Here is a 17,431-nt window from a genome sequence, read left to right on the forward strand (position 1 = left end):
AACGGTTACATAAGTCAACTGTAACATGTGATCTGTACATTCTGATTTACTTGCAAAGTTGTAATTGCAAATAATAAAAACAGAATAAAAAAAAAATACCAAGTCACATTTTTAACTACCTTCATCATGCATGATACTTTACAAAATCTAAATCCACATGATTTATGAATAAGAGTAGTGAGACCCCACCCACCCTAGAATGTGTAGCAAAAGAAAACAAATGTCTCTGCAGACCGCGTATCTTTTACACAATGAGAAAACCCTTGTGGGCTTCTTAGACATTATTAATAAGACACTGTATGCCTTGCAAGATATGAAAAGTCTTACCTGGGTTTGAGGATTTTTCAGCCTTTTTCATTCCTGGTAAGAAATACATCCTCTACTTCCCGCTGCCTTCTACCTCAGCCCCAATCCATAACCATTAGGACAATTAAACTGTGTTTGTGTTTCTAGCAAGAGTGTGTCAGGAAGGCCTCATTAATGTATTTAGGCTTGGTTTCAATATTTACCGCCAATCAGACGCAAATGGGTATCAGAATGCTTTAGAACAATTAAAATTAAATAAGGTGCGTGACTGGATAAAAGGAATACGCCACGTATCAGGCCTTTCCTCAACCAGTGGAAGTTTAGAAAGTACACAAAGGATGCGTATCAGGCCTTTACTCAACCACTGTAAGTTTAGAAAGTACTCAAAGGATGCGTATCAGGCCTTTACTCAAACAGTGGAAGTTTAGAAAGTGCTCAAAGGATGCGTATCAGGCCTTTACTCAACCAGTGGAAGTTTAGAAAGTAATCAAAGGATGCGTATCAGGCCTTTACTCAACCAGTGGAAGTTTAGAAAGTACTCAAATGATACGTATCAGGCCTTTACTCAACCAGTGATAATTTAAAAAGTACACAAATATTTAAAAAGTACACAAAGGATATATTTGTGCAGAGCTATATATGGTGTGAGGAGGTGAGGGTTGGGGTGGTGGTCACGATTGGGGTTTGACCATTGTAGGGGGACTGCAAAGTAGTGCGTATGCTAAATGTAAGTCAGAGGCAAGGCTTCAAATGGAGCATGAAGCAGCAGCGGCTCCTCCACAATGGCGGAGTAGCGTCGCCCCACTGTCTCGGAGCCAGCAGGTGAAAAATAAAATGATATACTATAATTGTTTTATTTTGTATTTGCCGGCTCTGAGCCAACTGTGCAGGGAGGGGCGGGCTGGGGCCATGGAAGGGGGAGGAGGACTGGTCTGCGCACTTATAAGTGCACATGTGTGTTTGGCCAGCCAAATACACATGCACAGTTACATTTCTCCAACCGGATTGAACTGACTCCCTGTCCTGAGCGGAGCGTCAAACCAGCCCGCTCAGGCCAATCCCTGCACTGCTCTCATAGCAGGAGACCAGAACAGCAATTACGCAGGGAAACTCTGCTGCTGTCCCAGCGTCTGCTGGGACCAGGAAGCAGCAGAAGACCGAGGCGCAAGGAGCGATGCAGTATGTGGTTTTTTCCTTCTTAAATTATTAACCCTGCGCCACCACCTCTTCATTGTGTTGGCGGCCACAGGCATGAAGTTCAGTTACATTTAGTGAGGATTCAGGATTGCATTATAGCCTTAAAGTTGTCATTTGGAATGAATGGTTTGACTTTTCAAAGGAGTCTGATTTGGTGTTGTGTGCTCCTTGCTATGGTGTTGGAGTGGGCATGAAGATTTGGATTCTTTTCTATGGTGAAACAATGGGATTGCATGGTCTCAACAATGGTAGGCTTCCAGCTGCGAGTGTTTAATGAGTTTGACTAGGTTTGTACAGAAGTATTATGTGGTAAAGTGAGATCAGAAGGAATTCCATTTTCTCTGCGTTTAGTTTTAGATATTGTGTCATCCATATTTGCAACTCCTTCGACCCTCTTGCCAGTGCAATTGTGTCATCTGGGCATAGACCTTCAGATATAGTTCAGTAACGCTGGAGAACAGGTGGAATTAAATGTCAGATTTATTCAAGAGAGTGGCAAGCGGTTTCCACGTTTTAATAAAAGGCAGGTGAGAGATTGGTACATAGTGGGGCCTCCTTTTTCGAGGGAGAAGGGGGCCTAGATGCCATTAGCCAGTTTTAAATGTTTAAAGCAATTTGAGAGGTAGGATTCAAATCATGCTGAAATAAAACTCTCTGGACCCATATATTCTCCCAGGATTTTAGCAGAGAGATAGGATTGATGTATCAAACACTGCAGACAGATCTAGGAGAAAAAGCAGGCATGTTTTAAACTTATTTAAAATAGTGTGATTGTCGCGTATTATTTGCAGCTTAGCCGATTCTGTGCTACAGCCAATTCTGATCAAGCAGATAGTTTCTTCGATGAAGGTTTTCAGTTGTTTATCCACACAATAATGGAAAATTAGATACTAGGCAGATATTGTTCTGCGCCTCTCCCCCCAAACTCCCACTTGAATAGGGGTAATTTCAACAACTTTGAGACTATAAGGAAGAACCCCTTATGAAGGGAAGAGTCATTTATCCCAGGTAAGAGTGGAGTGTAGGCTGTGGTAATTTGAGAATTTTGGGCAGGACAGAGTTCGAAAAGTGATTAGAAAAGTTTAGATTGGTGGTTGTTGATTTGACATTGGAGTGTATTACTTCCTTGGATATTTACTTACCAAGTCATTGGAGTTTTGTCAGTTACTTGTTATGATGGCTGATGTTCAGTAGGTGTCCAGAGAAAGTTTGATAATTTTCAATTTCGTTTTATAGATTTAGAGATGTTTTTCATAAGATTGTTTTATTTCAGGGAGGACAATGGTTGACTGTGAAGAGGTGAGATCCTTGATGAGGTAGAGTCATTTTCTCGGAAGCATCGATTCACCTCTGATAATTTTGGCCTTACCAAGGGTTTTTTTCATCATGCACATTGTATGTATATGGTACTTCTATAGTGCAAACCAAGCCAAAAACAAGTGTAATACTGTACGTGGTCAAATAAGACTATAAACTCTACAGACAATAGAAGAGGAAGCTGGGTTGCGCATGGCTAACGCATTGTGATACATTGTTCTTTGAAGAGGGAAGTCTTCAACTGTTTCGTACATTAGAGACAAGCACGGGCGTTGCCAATAGGTCTCGCAGTAGGAAAGTTGGAGCTGTTGGTTTTGTAAATGACAAAGCCCTTTAATTTTTAAAAAAGAAAACAAAAATAAAAGGCATTGTTATTTGCAATTGTAATAGCTCCAACTTTCCTACTGCGAGACCTATTGGCAACGCCAGTGCTTGTTACTCTTGGTTTCCCTGATATTTCAGCTAGCATTGTCTGGAGCCAGCCCAAATTAATGCGTTCTCATACCTTGCAAAACTATTATACTCGGTTTCTTTAAAAGTTGAAACTGTCACAATTTGCCAACATGGGCCACTTTTTCCGCTCTCTGATTAACTAATGAGGGCAACTTTTGCTCTAGGCCTATTTTCTGACACAGCCCATCAGTAGCGACTTGGAGGTCGAGAGGTGCACACTTTGCAAGTATCATTTCCATTGTTTAATAGTCATACTGGATTCGCGCATCGCAGCGCATTCTCGTCACTTCTCTGCTCTTTTTCTGCAGGCCCCTGCCAGTGACTCACTGTGAAGTGTTGTGACCTTCTGCTAGTGTTGAGTGTATGGCAGCCGGGTGTTATGGCCCAACAACCCCTCTCTAATCACCTTCCCCCGGCGTGTCAGCTGCTTCCCTGGCAGTGCACCATGCCGCGCCTGGTTACAGCAGCGTTAACTCCTTTTAGCAGTGCCTTTTCAGATCGCTAAGACTTTGGCAATGTCACATATGCCAACTGCTCAGACAATTCCAGCAATTTCAGTTTTGCGCAGGGCCCAGGGTCAACTTTTCCCTGCAGTGCGAGGCTCTGGCGAACAGTGCCATGCTAGTATCAAATAACTAGAACACAGAGAGAGTGTCTTCTAGCAGTTCCATCCTCTCGTTGACGACAGTGCCGTCTGAATATATTGAGTCACTGCATTAGGAGCTACTATATTTTATTATAATCGTCAGTCTTTAACCTGGACTGAGAGAGGTAGAAGCAGTAAAGAGAGACAGAAGAAAGAGACAACTGGAAAAAAGTAAAACATTGAGAAAACAGGAATGAAAAGCAATAAGCAAGAGAACGAACAAATGATAGATGGGACAACGGGAAGCAAAGAGAGGGCGCACGAAGGGAAGCTGAGAGAAAGGATAAACGGGCAGAGAAGGCAAAAGAGAGGACAATGGGTATGAAGAGAAACAAGCGTTAAGAGCGGCCGGCCGGAAAACTGAAAGTACGGCCGGCCTGTGGCCGGCCATGATTCAATTGAGGGAAGGGAGAAAGGAGGCGGATGGCGCCGCTGCGTCATAGTTTCCCGGAAGCCCGTGGGCCTTCTGTTCCTCTAGGCCTGACACAGCGTGGTAAGTCTCAGATTTGGCTCTTGGTGGCTGGGACCAGTGTCGGAGGCGGGGAGGATGGGGGGGGGGAGTGCTGTGGTATGAGAGTGAGAATAAACAACTAGGACCTGGCAGGGGTGTTTGCTCTCTTCCTGTATTCTGAACGTGGTGTCTCTTGGCGCGGGCGCGAGAACAAACCGGAGGAAAGGCTCACGGGTTCACTGTGAGAAGAGTATGACGATGGGTGAGAGAATAAATAGAACGTGTGGGGTAAATTAAGGAGAAAGGACTGAGGGGCTGATGTAAAAGAGGGGCCAAGGAACACAGGAGCTGGAGGCAAAGACACAAAGGACAGTGAGACAATGAACAAGGGGACGATGAAGGAGGAGTAGAGAAAAGATGAGAAAGAGAAAAGAAAACGCGAGGAAGTGATAGAACGAACAAATGATAGATGGGACAACGGGAAGCAAAGAGAGGGCGTGAGACGATGGGTGAGAGAATAAATAGAACGTGTGGGAAACTGAAAGTACGGCCGGCCTGCGGCCGGCCATGATTCAATTAGGGGAGGAGAAGCCGCAGAGCGCACGCTGGGCGAAGCCCTTTGATGTGCTGTGCGGCCGTGAACGCGCGTGCTTGTTTTGTCACGTGATTCACGTGAACTCTAAGAAAACCGCAGCGCAAGAAGCCCTTGGTTTGACGAGGATTTCGAGCACTTGAATTCTCGCTCCCTCAATGCGCTTGCGCGCATTGTAGGTCACGAGACCTAAAAAACAGTGGCACTACTGATCGATATAGGGATGTTGCTCCATATCTTGGGTGCATAGATGCAAAGAATGCTGCCGCCTTATTTTTACTTCTATATCCTTCTTCGTCCGCAATCTGACCGTGTCCTGGCTGCAGGGGTGCCGACAACCACCAGAGTTGGAGAGCTTGTCTAAAAAAAAGTGGAAATGCAAGTACTTATAGTAAAGGCTTTGTAAATGATGCAGTTGCTTTTTTAAATGGTGCAGGTCGGCAAGGGGAGCCGGTGGTGTTCCATCATATTTCTTCAGACCCTGGATGAGACGTGCTCCAGTGTATGATTCACCTAAGGGGTGACAGTGTGGAGTCTGGGACGCTGCTGAGTTGGGCATTACAACCATCCAAATTCCTTAGAAGACAGAGCTGGTACCAGTACTGCCTTTGTTTTCAGGTAGAGCATAGCCAGCGTATGTGCCGTCTCTTGAGACATGCTGTATTCACTCTGTCAGCCTCCAGCTTTTAATTTGCTTTTGTGAGTGTTCTTTTAAAAACGTTGCTTCTAAGTGGATAATGGCTCCTGTTTGTCCCACCTTTTTCTCAATTGTTAACACCCACAGAGTATTGCTGCAGGACTTGTCCTCTTCCACTTGTGCCATTGTATTTTGTGTCTTTGGAACTTTTTTTTTTACATAAAGACCGAGCACTTCCCACTTAGTGCCACACCCGATTCACGGCCGCTGCGCTTCAATGTAATCAAGCACTTCTCTCAAGTGTTTGTTGTGGCACACGCTTCACAGACGCCGCACTTTGCGCAATGTTCTTTTAATTTATGCTGGGGGGGGGGCTGAGCACTTGGCACAGCACCCTATTCATTTTTAGGTCTCGGCTAGCGTAGGCTGCGCACATGTGCAGTCTCGCTGGCAAGATTTAATGAGATACAGAGAATATCACTAGTGAGGTTAAGCCCCGCCCCTCTTCTCCATTGGCTGGCCTCCTAAACGGTGGCCAGCCATTGGAGAAAAGGTCCCAGTGACGTTCTCCTTTTTCGCTAAGCCCCGTCTTTTTCAGACTGGGTTACTTGACTTACTGCTGAAGTAAAAGGTTTCTTATCTTCTTTATGGGTCCAGATGGCTCCATAAAGAAGATAAGGAACTTTTTATGCCAGCAGGAAGTTCGGGCGTCCAGTCTGAAAAGGACGGGGCTTACAGACAAAAGACTGTGTCATGGCGAGCGCTTGTTGTATTACATCCATTCCTCTGTGTGCATTAAAATGGAAAAAGGACCACATTGAAAACCCTGCTTTTACGTGCTCCTTAGTCGGCCATTTCAGAATTATATCAATGTCAAGTAACTATATCAGAAACAACACTCATACTACTCATTCAAGGCAAATGTTTTCAATATTCAGACTTTGTTATCATTTCCACGTGGTTTTCTAGAAAAATCAATCTTAACAGCTTACATCCAAACACGTTAATACTTTGAAAGCTTCACATGAAACATTGTTACATCATTAAAAATATTAAAATGCTTGTCTAGTTTCTTGAAACAATACCACTTCAGGTATTGCAGCACGTTGCTTTTCCTTGAACAGGTGCCCTTATCATATTAAACTTGGCGTCTCGTGTACGCGTGGCCGAGCAGGGGCTCCATGGCGGGTTGTCATCCGTGTCCTTCTTCTGTTTCTGTGATGAGTGCTGTCTGCACGGCAGTCAGGCAGCGCGCAGGGCAGCCCCGCCTATGGTGCTATATCGAGGGTCCTTCGGTCTGGACCTGCTTGGTCTGAGAGGAGACAGCAATGGCGGATTACGATACTTATGATGACCTAGCCTCCAGCAGCTTTGGAGGCAGTCGAGGGTGAGCTGGACTAGCAAGAATAACACCTGTGGTGTGGGAGGGAAAGGCAAGGCGCAGTTGGACGCGAGCAGGAAGTGGGCCGCCACTGGAAGGGCTCCAGGGTAAAATATGGTCTCACAAGCATGGGCATGGAGCCCTGGGAATTTGGATCAGCAGATCTTTCTGACCTCGCCCCTCATGTACTTTCAGGCAGCCGATATTGTCCGTGATTAGTGTAGGCTTCCCCCTGACCTCACCGACGCTGCCTCTATGGGCTCAGCCAGGTCCTCATAGTTTCTATCTGGACATTAGTAGATGCAGTGCTGAGGTGGGGGTGTGTGGTGTGTGGTGTGTGTGTGTGTCCATGTGTGTGTGTGTGTCCCTGTGTGTGTGGCCCTGTGTGTGTGTGTGGCCCTGTGTGTGTGTGTGTGGCCCTGTGTGTGGCCCTGTGTGTGTGGCTCTGTGTGTGTGGCTCTGTGTGTGTGGCTCTGTGTGTGTGGCTCTGTGTGTGTGGCTCTGTGTGTGTGGCTGTGTGTGGGTGTGTGTGTGTGTGTGTGTGTGTGTGTGGCTATGTGTGTGTGGCTGTGTGTGTGTGGCTGTGTGTGTGTGGCTGTGTGTGTGTGGCTGTGTGTGTGTGTGTGGCTCTGCGTGTGTGTGGGTGTGGCTCTGTGTGTGTGTGTGTGTGTGTGTGTGGCTCGGTGTGTGTGTGGCTCTGTGTGTGCGAGTGTGACTGTGTAGAACTGTGTGTGTGGGTGTGGCCCTGTGTGTGTGTGTGGCTCTGTGTGTGGTTGTGTGTGTGTGTGTGTGTGTGTGTGTGGGGCTGTGTGTGTGTGTGTCTCTGTGTGTGTGTGGCTCTCTGTGTGTGTGTAAGTAAGTAGATATTTCTTTATTCAGTTTTACAAAATAGAAAACCATAAAAGCAGTGTTGTAATCAAATAAAAAAAATTTTTTTAACAATTAATACACAATCATTACAATTTAAAAGGAAATCGTTCCACACTAGCATTGAAAATCATTATTTGGAGATTGATAAAAGTTATCCAGTTCATAAATCGTAAAAATACTCTATAGGTTAATTCTGTGTTTAGAAATACATTTCAGAAAGTTGATGACGTAATAACAAATACATTCGGACTCTAAAAACTGTAATCGCAACATCGCTGGGCGACATTGCCTAAAACCCCACTGTTTTAACAAAGGTAACAACCAAAGTCTCCGATGAACGTGATAAAATTTGCAGAACAGAACAGTGTGTATCGTCGTCTGCTCTGATGTATCATCGCAGGGGCAGGGTAGTGTGTGTGTAGCTCTCTGTGTGTGTGTGTGTGTGGCTCTCTGTGTGTGGGGCTCTCTGTGTGTGGGGCTCTCTGTGTGTGGGGCTCTCTGTGTGTGGGGCTCTCTGTGTGTGGGGCTCTGTGCGTGGGGCTCTGTGTGTGTGTGTGTGTGGGGCTCTCTGTGTGTGGGGCTCTCTGTGTGTGGGGCTCTCTGTGTGTGGGGCTCTGTGTGTGTGTGTGTGTGTGTGTGTGGGGCTCTCTGTGTGTGTGGCTCTCTGTGTGTGTGTGGCTCTCTGTGTGTGTGTGGCTCCCTGTGTGTGTGTGGCTCCCTGTGTGTGTGTGGCTCTCTCTGTGTGTGTGGCTCTCTCTGTGTGTGTGTGGCTCTGTGTGTGTGTGTGGCTCTGTGTGTCTGTGTGTGTGTGGCTCTCTGTGTGTGTGTGTGGCTGTGTGTTTGTGGCTCTCTGTGTGTGTGTGGCTGTGTGTGTGTGTGGCTGTGTGTGTGTGTGTGGCTCTGTGTGTGTGTGGCTCTGTGTGTCTGTGGCTCTCTGTGTGCTTGTGTGGGGCTCTGCATGTGTGAGGTTGTGTGTGTGTGTGTGTGTGTGTGGCATTTGAGAGAGATTACGCTATTGGCATTGTAAATGACAATTAATTAAGCTCACGTAACAGAGAAACCTATACTGCATCAATATTGGACCTCATCTGTATCTAAAATAATAGCAGGTTGAGTTCCCAAAATAAATTAAATGAATAATACCACATGAGACGCACTAGAAACTCCAGAGGGAAGTCCGCAAGTGTCTTAAAACTGCCCTCACACACCTTGCGGTGTCATGCTTCATCATTGGGCCGCATCAGACACCTAGGCGCAGACCAACACTCTAGGTGGAGCGTGAGATTTTTTTGACGAAGACAGGTGGTAGGGGTAGTAAAATCAAAAAAGTAAGAGTGGTAATACACACAGGACACTTGCAACATTACATGGAAAGGAAAACATACAAAACATATATAGCGGGATTACATCTTTCCCACAAAGACAGGACCAAACTTAGCAGTAAAGTGAAATTAAAACAGACTAAAGGTTTCCCAGTTTCTCCTTTATTTTATAGGGAAAACTCTGGCTGGATTAAAATGAAGTAATGGGGGTATATATAGGGAAATTATGATCCCTCTGCTTTTACCAACATGTTTCTGCCTATTTGAGTGCCTCCAACTGGATGGCTTTAGGCTTTCATCAGGGTGTTGGTACCTGTTTTCCAATCCTCCCCCAAATCGGGTGAATATTACCTTAATTGTATTTTTCGAATGGACAAATCTGTTCCACCTTATTTGTACCCCTCGCCAGAAATTCTGTGGGGAAACAGATACCTAAGGAAAGTAAACACACATAAGATTTTCCATGAGTGTGTATCTTGCCATCAAGATATCTTTGCTTCTCACTCTACTCGTTCAAAGAGTCTCACGTAATCTTCTCACTTACACGCAGCCATTAAAAACCCTTTGTGTACCATCCACCAAGGTTTTCGCACACACTTAAAATATGTGACTTAACAAACCACACACATGATGCCACAGAACTCGCAAATACATTCCTTCCATATATTAGGTCCAAGAAACCTACGTATGGGTTCTTACTTACACGAGTTTAAGAGAACTGCTCTTAACCCGGGACTGTGTGGGGCAGGTTCTCTCGCCGTCACACTGTAGATAATAAAGAGCGCATTAGTATCTCAAACATCAAGCTCAAGATTTTCTTATAGTCATTTTTTGTCACCACAATGGTTAACATTAAGTATGTTCGCAGTCTATTGCTCCCGGGTGTAAACTTACTTGTCACAAGAGAACAGCTGGTCTAATGCTCCCACTCTCGCAGTCCACCGCCGATGCAGTGTGTGCAAAGAAACGCCGTTTCTAAATACTCCATTCCCGCTCTACCCCGTGACCATTCTCCTTCCTGGACGCTGCTGAAAATAGTTAAAGGACTTACTGCGCTCGCTATGTTATTCCATATTTCGCGGGCGCCATCTTGGAAGGGTAAATACAGTGGTTCATTAAGGTAATGCCCTCTCACGATTCCTACAGATATCATATATTACTGGCACCACAATGGCATAATTATTCATTTTTCATGACATTAAGGCCAAGTACAAAGGGTCAGACAGAACGAAAGTACCGGCATAGATGGTTATGTAGTTCATAGTATCGGGATAAATGTAAGCTCGTATTTACATAGTAATCAGTAATTTTTAAACGGGCTACTTTTGTACTTTTATTTCACTTTAAATATCGACCAAACAACCAGATTAAGGTATCTTCCATGATATTAATTGTAAAGGTGCATAGGTTGTGAAGGCATGATTAAATGTTCTCCCTCCCTGATTAATACTGCTGTGAATGTTTGAGCCAAGTAAAAGGAGGGTGAAAAGAATGCCCAGCTATCGCAAAGGTGGTATTATTGCTCAATAGATAGGGAGATATGTCATTCTCATTGCCACTTAGTATTCCCTGATAATATGATAGACTGATGAAATCCTCACTAGTCTATGTGTGTTAGATCTCCTTGGTGTCAGCTAATCCAACAGATCAGTATGAGCCTAATAACCTGTCATGTTATTTATCTGGTATAAGGGGGTGGTTGATGTATATATCTGGAATATGCAAGTTAGGGATACTATCGCACCATCCATGCTACTATCGGTGCATACTGTCATCCCATGTTCAGTACATGGTCAGGGATCTTCATACTACTGGATACCGTGAGTCAATAGGCCTTGTGCACATCGTTATATTTCGTCACAGCAATCCTCTTTCTCACTTCATCTTGTCATCATACCATGTAATTGGAACCATGGTATCTGGTCATTCAGACCTATTGTGCTACTGCGCAATCGTTCCACCCAACGTTGTTCTCTTAACACCAAAACTTCACCCACATTCCTCATGCCAGCTGGTATGTTCGGTTTATCTAACACCGTCCATTGGAGGTCCTTCTCATTATGGCCCTTCTCCTGATAATGTGCCGTCTTTCTGGTATTGGTTTTTCGGCACCTGATCGTGCTCATATGTTCCAGAATACGGGTCTTAACTTTCCTTGTGGTCATGCCCACGTATAGCATATTACAAGGGCACTTCAGGAGGTAAATTACATTTTCCGTGTTACATGACATATGTTTTCTTCTCTCCCACTGTGTTTTAAGACCAATGTCAATTTCTCTTCCATTCATAGAGTAAGGATAGTGGCCTTCTACTGGTGGTAACGTCCAGGTTCTCTCTAAAGGTAACACTGTTTCTTCCATGTTTCTGGGCCGTGTGTGCACAATCATATCTTTTATGCTGGCACTTTTCTTAAATGAGAAAAGGGGTAAGGGTTGATTCAGCCCATTGGAATTTAAGATCCCCCAGTTCTTCTGTATGATCTTCTTCATATGATCAGATGTTGTGTTGAATGTTGTAACACAGATACTTTTCTCAACTCTTTCCTTGGTGTTAGTTTCCAGGAGGGATTCTCTGTTGCAGTTTCTTGCCCTCTTGCAGGCCTTATTTATTACCCTTTTAGGATAGTCACGCTGGCTCAATTTTTTCTGAGAATATCGGCTTCTTTTTTGTAGTCCGATATTTGAGAACAGCTCCGACGAAGTCGCAGGAATTGCCCGTAGGGCAAATTTTCCCGAAGCGAACGAGGATGAAAGCTCTTAAAAAAAAGAGAGCAAGTTGTTCCTGTCGGTTGGCTTATGGAACACATTGCTGATTAACTTGCCTTCTTTAGGTATGATGTTCAAATCCAGAAAAGGGAGACATTCCTTTGTGATGGTCCCAGTGAAGAATAGGAAAGGATTCCTGCTATTCAACCAGGATAAAAATGCTTCCACAGAGTCTCTATCTCCTCTCCAAATAATCAGTACATCATCTATGTATCGGCGCCAGACCCTAATCTGGTTAGAAAAGGGATTGGCGCTCGAAAAGATGGTGTCTTCCTCTAATTGGGAGACGTAGAGGCAGGCCAAACTTGGTGCACAAGTACTCCCCATGGAAGTTCCATGGATTTGTAAGTAGAATTTGTCGTCATATTGGAAGAAATTTCTTGTTAGTGCCAACTCCAGTAGACATAAGATAAAGGGTCTTGGTGTTTTAAATGACCCCTCTTCTTTAAATTAGATGTTTTCAATTACTCTCATGAGTCTCTCTCTGGGGTATATTTGTGTATAGAGACTCAATATGGAGTCCGATCAAAAAGTCTCTATCCACATCAAAATCAAGATCAGTGAGGAGGTTAAGTACTTCACGAGTGTCCTTCAGATAGGCTGGCATTTTTTGCACTAAGGGGCGTAGGAACACATCACAAAATTGTGAAAGAGGCTCTAAGCTAGAATTGATTCCTGACACTATCGGCCTACCAGGAGGCGGCCTGGCCGCCTTGTGTACTTTTGGAAGTATGTAGAAGTACGGAGGTATCGGGTTTTGTTTGATCAAAAATGCTGCTTCCTTATCACTAATCTATTCGTTAGTGACTGCTTCTTCAACCAAGGATCCTATTAGAACTCTCAATTCCTCAGTGGCGTCCACTCCTAGTCTCTCATAGTTTCTCCTTTCATCAAGTAGGCGAAGGCATTCATCATTGTATGCAGTCTGGTCCATGATGATAATCGCTCCCCCTTTATCAGCGGGCTTGATTACCACTGAGACATCCCCCTTCAACTCTTCAAGTGCTTCCTTTTCAGCTCTTGTTAAATTTGAGAAGGTTTTTTTGTAACTTCAGTCACCAGTGAGTCTATCTCTCTCATCACAGCCTGCTCAAATACCTGCACCTCTGGTGGTAGCTGACCCAACATGGGTACAAACGTGGACTTATTCCTTAGTCCTGTGTCATCTTCCTGTTCCATTCTCTGCGCCCCCTCAAAGAAAACCTTCAAGCGGACGCTCCTAAAGAAACCAGCCAGCTCACATTTCAATTTGAAAGGGTCCATGCGATTAGTAGGTACAAAGCCTAGTCCTTTAGAGAGAACTCGTGTCGGCATGGGGGTCAAGATTTTTTTACTTAAGTTCATCACTAAGTGTGTTCCCTGCTGGTGCTCGCTTCCCCGCGGCCCGCCATGCTCCGTGTCACCCTCTGGTTCATGTCTTCCCACTGGACCTTCTGTGTCCCTTGTACCCCCTGAGGTCTCCGTTTCCCTCTCCCTTTGCCTTGGGCTCTCCCAAAAAAGGATACTCATTGTTGTAGAATTGTGCTGGGGGACCCTGGCGCCCGCGAAATATGGAATAACATAGCGAGCGCAGTAAGTCCTTCAACTATGTTCAGCAGCGTCCAGGAAGGAGAATGGTCACGGGGTAGAGCGGGAATGGAGTATTTAGAAACGGCGTTTCTTTGCACACACTGCATCGGCGGTGGACTGCGAGAGTGGGAGCATAAGACCAGCTGTTCTCTTGTGACTAGTAAGTTTACACCCGGGAGCAATAGACCGCGAACATACTTAATGTTAACCATTGTGGTGACAAAAAATGACTAAGAAAATCTTGAGCTTGATGTTTGAGATACTAATGCGCTCTTTAATATCTACAGTGTGACGGCGAGAGAACCTGCCCCACACAGTCCCGGGTTAAGAGCAGTTCTCTTAAACTCGTGTAAGTAAGAACCCATACGTAGGTTTCTTGGACCTAATATATGGAAGGAATGTATTTGCGAGTTCTGTGGCATCATGTGTGTGGTTTGTTAAATCACATATTTTAAGTGTGTGCGAAAACCTTGGTGGATGGTACACAAAGGGTTTTTAATGGCTGCGTGTAAGTGAGAAGATTACGTGAGACTCTTTGAACAACGAGTAGAGTGAGAAGCAAAGATATCTTGATGACAAGATACACACTCATGGAAAATCTTATGTGTGTTTACTTTCCTTAGGTATCTGTTTCCCCACAGAATTTCTGGCGAGGGGGACAAATAAGGTGGAACAGATTTGTCCATTCGAAAAATACAATTAAGGTAATATTCACCCGATTTGGGGGAGGATTGGAAAACAGGGACCAACACCCTGATGAAAGCCTAAAGCCATCCAGTTGGAGGCACTCAAATAGGCAGAAACATGTTGGTAAAAGCAGAGGGGATTAAGGGATCATAATTTCCCTATATATACCCCCATTACTTCATTTTAATCCAGCCAGAGTTTTCCCTATAAAATAAAGGAGAAACTGGGAAACCTTTAGTCTGTTTTAATTTCACTTTACTGCTAAGTTTGGTCCTGTCTTTGTGGGAAAGAAGTAATCCCGCTATATATGTTTTGTATGTTTTCCTTTCCATGTAATGTTGCAAGTGTCCTGTGTGTATTACCACTCTTACTTTTTTGATTTTACTCCCCCTACCACCTGTCATCGTCAAAAAAATCTAACGCTCCACCTAGAGTGTTGGTCTGCGCCTAGGTGTCTGATGCGGCCCAATGATGAAGCATGACACCGCAAGGTGTGTGAGGGCAGTTTTAAGGCACTTGCGGACTTCCCTCTGGTGTTTCTACTGAGTCTCATGTGGTATTATTTATTTAATTTATTTTGGGAACTCAACCTGCTACTATTTTAGATACAGATGAGGTCCAATATTGATGCAGTATTGGTTTCTCTGTTACGTGAGCTTAATATATGAATAAGGGAATTAGAGAAACCATTATCCCTTGTCTCTACTTTGTGGGTATAAATATTGTAAATGATAATGCCATTTATTTATCTGTTTTCAAACCCAACACATACATAAAATTGTTGTCATTTACAATGCCAATAGCTCTGACTATTGCAAAGGCGAGACCGTTGCATTGTAAATGCTTGTTATTATTTAGATCAAGCACCTAGAAGTGCCTGGCCTTTAAATCCTGGCGTCAGCGCTCTTCCCACTTTCCTAGCAGCCCCTTTAATTTACAGCTAAGCGATTCAACAGGGCTACGCTGCATGGGGATGATTCTTCTATGACTTGCCATCGCTGCTCTTGTTGGCTTTAACAGTGCTTATTTTACATATATTTTAAGCTTTGCATTGCGCCAGCATTTCCCCTCTCCTCTTCTTCACAGTAGTTAGAGAACCAAGGTAAAGGCAGGGGAGTGTGTAACCGGAGCGTTTAGAATGTGCCGTCAGTAACCCAGCTTCTCTCCTTATCTGAGTTACAAACGCCTTCGTTTAAAGTTTTAAGAAAAGTATGTCAAATTAGGTCCATAACGTTGTTAAATTAAGCAAGAGATTGAAAATCTACACTGTTTCTTTTGCATAAAATGAGTAAATGAACCTCTATACTTTTTTTGCAAAATTACGCTTTTTATGTTTCTTCCTGTGCGAGCTGAACACTCCACTGCAGAAAAGTCCCGTAGGCCTGTGTTTGTACAGAAGCGGTCCCCTCCTCCAAGTGGCCACCAAGGTGCCTGCAGATGTGGCCCTAAACTGTTCAACCCTCGAGGGAAATGACTAGTTGATATATCCAGTATTGGAAGTGGAAAGTACTCGCGGCTGCATCCCATACATGGGGTGGGTTGAGATATTTCAACCGAAAGGTAGTGGAGTGAAGAAAGGACAGACCACAAGAGACTGTTCAGTGACAATCCTGCTGTGCATTATTTACACAAAGTCTCTCCCCGAAGTCCACGTGGTCTTACTCTTAAGATGGCAAGAAGAATTAATGTTAAGGTTCATGCGCCTCATGCAGAGATGTGTTGCAGGTATGGCACTGGTAAGATGGCCAGGTTTACTTGAAAGACCTGTGTGTGTAATCTTGGGCCAGAGACTTGACTGACTAAATAGCTCGTTCAGATGATTTATGTGTCGGTTGCAGAGAATTACGTAATTTGTAGGTCACAGGTTTTTATTTCATGTAATATAGCTCGGTGGGGTAATGCTTTTGTTGCAGATGTCCTCATTTAGCCTACATGTCCCAAGTTACACTCGGGTAAAATGGATCTGTGACTTTATGTCCCAATAATAAAAATCTGCATGTGCCCTTCCCCCGCAGACATAATTTATGATGCCTATCAGGTGGCTTGAACTCCCTCTTTAGTCACTTAAGGATGGTCAGTGGGTAGGTTGGATAGTCATAAACACTGTCAAACATTTTAAATGTTATGTGCTTTATAAAATATTACAGATTAGCGTACCTAAAGATTCTACAAAGCATACATTCTTACTAACAGAGCACATGGGTCTCAATGTATTTATTAGAAACTTCTGAACTAACACCCAGAGTGCCCAGGTATGTTGTTCAACTTGGAGACAAGGTTTTTGATGGTCCCTTGGCCTCCAACCACGGAGTGTTTACAAAGGGAATTGGTGCTTTTACTCAAAGTGAACCATGTACTGCTGGACTGTGCCTACCTTGCAGGCAGCAGCATCGCACAGTAAAACAAGCTGAGAGTACTTAAACCCCCTGAGTGTTTAAACCGTTAATTGGATGCCAAATGCTTTGTGTATAGTCTGGTAGACCGATGCCAGTCACGATAAACCAACGATTCACCATGTGATTTGTTTTAAGTCATGAGGTTTTAGTCACCAACACACAGCTGGTACTATCACTAGACATCGTGCATGATATTTTTCATATTTCTGTTTATTTTCTTTTGTTATGTTAATTTTCCACTGAGATTTAACAGAGTTCACATACTTTCACCTGAGTTTACAAGCGCTCATGTTTAGCATTTTGAGATGTTTTTCTATAATGCTTTATCAGGTTCTTACTACCACATGAAAACAGAAAGGTTTACAGGAACGCATTATTAACATTATATTGATTATTTACATGGAGTTTAAATTCACTGAGTTCATTGTACCTCGGATGAGGGCACACAGTATAGTTAACATGTCAAAAACACAAGTGAATCTCATTGTAACCATGATTACCGCAGAAGGCAGTTTAGATTGTTTTACGATACATACTATATTGGTAACACTTGGATGAGATTTTAGAACAGGAGCACCTGCTTACAGCTTTTCTCCTTCTTCTTGCCTCCAATTTCAGCTATTTAGCTGACGAGAATGGCAAAGCGAGCCCAACGGAGCTCTGTGGACTGATTGATATTTACAATTTACAGTTTACTGCTACTAGATGGCAACATTTAGAAGGAAAGGCATTTTTGAAAACTGAATTGTGGGAATGACCGAATTGTTAACAAGATAATGTGCTGCATGCCTAAACACTTCTAAGGCTCCAAAGGCGAGACTTATTGGCTATGCCAATGCTTG

General features: G+C 44.0%; 1 protein-coding gene across 3 annotated transcripts in view; it reads right to left on the reverse strand.

Moving 5' to 3' along the window:
* Positions 1–17,431, reverse strand: part of LOC144784718 (uncharacterized) — a 71,516-nt gene that overhangs the window by 34,814 nt on the left and 19,271 nt on the right. Inside the window, exons 2-3 of one of the 3 annotated variants that reach the window (XM_078663685.1) lie at positions 9,876–9,937; positions 9,524–9,604 (exon numbers count right to left, since the gene is read on the reverse strand). The exons of 1 other annotated variant lie outside the window; for it this stretch is intronic. The gene's annotated coding sequence lies outside the window, so the exon portion shown is untranslated. The remainder of the gene's footprint in view (positions 1–9,523; positions 9,605–9,875; positions 9,938–17,431) is intronic. One more of the 3 variants, XM_078663686.1, reaches the window with a different exon arrangement.

Source organism: Lissotriton helveticus, chromosome 10 (genome assembly GCF_964261635.1).
Source record: "Lissotriton helveticus chromosome 10, aLisHel1.1, whole genome shotgun sequence".
Taxonomy (NCBI): Eukaryota; Metazoa; Chordata; class Amphibia; order Caudata; family Salamandridae; genus Lissotriton; species Lissotriton helveticus.